The sequence below is a fragment of the Bison bison genome, unplaced genomic scaffold (assembly GCF_000754665.1).
Source record: "Bison bison bison isolate TAMUID 2011002044 unplaced genomic scaffold, Bison_UMD1.0 scf7180017864118, whole genome shotgun sequence".
Classification (NCBI taxonomy): Eukaryota; Metazoa; Chordata; class Mammalia; order Artiodactyla; family Bovidae; genus Bison; species Bison bison.
In genome coordinates, this window is record NW_011494690.1 from 1,987,383 (window position 1) to 1,991,002 (window position 3,620).

At 40.6% G+C, this 3,620-nt stretch overlaps 1 pseudogene; it reads left to right on the forward strand.

Annotated features, from left to right (window-relative positions):
* The window catches only part of LOC104988274, a 25,072-nt pseudogene extending 22,930 nt beyond the window's left edge, over positions 1–2,142 (forward strand).
* Positions 2,143–3,620: the final 1,478 nt, after the last annotated feature.

Here is a 3,620-nt window from a genome sequence, read left to right on the forward strand (position 1 = left end):
CATCTATTTCCCATGAAGTGATGGGACTGGATGCCATGATCTTCGTTTTCTGAATGTTGAGCTTTAAGCCAACTTTTTCACTCTCCACTTTCACTTTCATCAAGAGGCTATTTAGTTCCTCCTCACTTTCTGCCATAAGGGTGGTGTCATCTGCATATCTGAGGTTATTGATATTTCTCCTGGCAATCTTGATTCCAGCTTGTGTTTCTTCCAGTCCAGTGTTTCTCATGATGTACTCTGCATATAAGTTAAATAAACAGGGTGACAATATACAGCCTTGACGTACTCCTTTTCCTATTTGGAACCAGTCTGTTGTTCTATCTCCAGTTCTAACTGTTGCTTCCTGACCTGCATACAGATTTCTCAAGAGGCAGGTCAGGTGGTCTGGTATTCCCATCTTAAATTTTTTCAAACTGACCTATAACAACACTGAAATTAGCATGACCTTCTTTGTCCTTTTTGTCTGCTTCCACAGGTGAAAGAAAAATAAAGAGTGATGATATTCAAAAGCTAACTGTGGTAGAAAATTTTATTAATGAGAGCATGTGATACCAGCCCGTCATGGACCTAGTCATGAGCAAAGCCTTAGAGGATGAAGTCATCGATGGCTACCCAGTGAAAAAGGGGACTAACATTATCCTGAATCTTGGGAGAATGCATAGACTCGAGTTTTTCCCAAAGCCTAATAAATTTACTTTTGAAAACTTTGCCAAGAATGTAAGAGTCCTTCCTTAAAACTGAGTGTGTCACCCCGAAAGCATCAACTGTTAAATCCCCTCTGTTTCTGTATTTGTACATTTCATTCTATTTACTCATCCCCTCCAGCCTCACCAGGAGAGAACACATTTCCCCTGGCTAGAAGATGCCCATCAGTTCTGTCTTCAAGCCAAGGAGGCTGGCTCTCAAGCTCTTGGAAATGTCTTCATGGAGGGCACACGAGATCAAAGTATGAACAATTCAGGCCCTTAATTTGCCTAAAATGAGGTGAAGTTTGTTTAACCAACCCACTTTTCCACTTATCACATTGTCATCATGTAGATTCAGCTGTAGCATCATCTATGATAATTAGATGGAAATCAAATCAGAAGAAATGATTTGGTTTTTGCAGTCTGCCTTTGAGTCACCAAATGGCCCCACAAGTACTAGTCTCTATTCTAAACAGGACTTGGTAATTAGAAGAACTCCCACCTTGTTCTTAATTGAGGTATACTGGAGATTCTGCGTCTGTTATGTCAAATTCTAGGCAATGATTCTTTTTTAACCTGAATTATCCATATAGTTCATTGCATTACCCCATTTTTCAATTTCCATATGGGAAGAGATATGATCTTAGTTAAACCAGTTCTCTAATTCACTGTACTTGTATATAAGCAACACTTACCATGTTGCCAATTGGTCAAAAATAACTTACTAAGTATCCTTCAAGTGCCAGACAATATGTAAGTCCAAATGGGGACAAGACAGAGAGGTGTGTCCCTTTAAATATTTGTATAACAAAAAATATTTAGATTCTTGGCATGAATAGGACAGGAACGCACACTTTGCCTAAATCTGTCCTTGGTATCAGGTTATAAGGCCTGGCACAACAACGGTCTTTGCCTCAGTGACTGGCAGAACAGCAGTAAAAACGTGGCCTTCCCACAGAGCTAGCTGAGTACTTTACATGAAAACATAACTGGGGATTGTTGAGGCTGTGTCTGTATCACAAAGGGTGAATCAAACTGGAAGGAGAAAGTCTTATCTGAGTCATAGTCATTCCTGTCTGTGAAGAAGCAGTATGGCCAAATCACTAAAACCGAGCATTCTGACTGACTGTGGTTTCAGGGCGAATCAAATGCAGACGCATGACTCTAGCCTTTACTACTCTGGCTAATTGTCTGATCTCTTTCCCAGGTTCCTTACAGGTACTTTCAGCCATTTGGCTTTGGGCCCCGGGCCTGTGCAGGAAAGTACATCGCCATGGTGATGATGAAGGTCGTCCTGGTCACCCTTCTGAGACGCTTCCACGTGCAGACTTTGCAAGGTCGGTGCGTTGAGAAGATGCAGAAGAAAAATGACTTATCCTTGCATCCAGACGAGACCAGAGATCGGCTGGAAATGATTTTCACCCCAAGAAATTCAGACAAGTGCCTCGAGCGCTAAAGAAGTTTGGTCAGTCCCTGCCCCAGAGCACTGCTCAACAGAACTCCACATGGGAACCACCCATCTTTGCCAGGTAGTCCTCCTCACATGAACAACCATGGCCTGTGCCATTTTATAGGCTTACCTCCTGTGGGTTGTCAGCTAGGCAGGAGACACGGTTCATCTGACCAGATCCAAACCAGAGACCAGACTGCAAGAGAAAATAGAGGCCAAGAGTTTATACAGGAAACTGCAGCCCTAAAGACCCAATTCCACAAAACATGCTTTGGAAAAGACAAGCCACCAGCAAAACTCACCCCAGCTCCTTACTGTCCTGCACTGAATTGGAAGCTTTTTAACATCTGGGGCAGAAGCACTCAATTTGATTACAAAGGCCAGGCCAACATCTGCGTACCTTGGATCAAACATATCTCCTACTATGAATAAAATGGTTTTCATTTGCTTTTTGGTGGGGTAGGGACTACAACATCCATACCCTTGGAGAAATGCTTACAAATTCAGCATTTGACTTTTCCTACAAACTACATTCAATTAACTCTTGTTTATCCACATGTGATTTATCTGCTGCAAAAATTTAAAGACTGTCCTTTTCTTTTTTTTTTAATTTTATTTTATTTAACTTTACAATATTGTATTGGTTTTGCCATATATCAAAATGAATCTGCCACAGGTATACATGTGTTCCCCATCCTGAACCCTCCTCCCTCCTCCCTCCCCATACCATCCCTCTGGGTCTGATTGCTCAATTTATGCCTCAGCCAGATCACATATGTCCTATAAGAAAAAAAATTCATGTGATGTGCTTCAAATTCAAATAAAATTTCTTTTGTCATGTCTACATTGTTGCTTAGCTCCAGGAATACATTAACCAGTAACTTTAGGTAATGGCACTTAATAACTCTTATCACAGCTTCTGTGATTTTCAGGGAGGGGAGGTCTCTAGTCTATATGTAAAGCTACAACCCAATGAGTTCTCACTTCTAAGGAGTGCTCCTCATGTACCAATATCCTTTTCCCTTAACATTTCTACCCTCTTTCTTTCCATGACCCCAAAAGCAAACAGCAACATTTCAGCAGAGAATGTAGCCAGGTTAGAACTCCTGCAATCACATTTTACCCTAACTCAGATTTAACAGTTACCTTCGAGATTTAAAAGGTATGTAGTTTATCTAATCATTACATGTAGCCAGGCACAAAATGCACACCTCAGAATTAGCTCTTAAGAGAAAATCAAATAGATGAGTGAATACTCCAAATACCAGTTTCCTTGTATTATACCACCAATCTGAATGTATGTACTAAAGGCCATTAAAGATTGAAAAATTAAATTCATTTAGAAAGTTGTAAATGTTGGCCATTGAGTCAACCTGAATATTCTTTCATTATGCTATTTGTCAGAGCTCTTTTCTTTCTTTTGGAGTCCTGGCCCATCCTCCATACTTTGTTTTTTGGCTGTGCATCACATCATGTGGAATTCT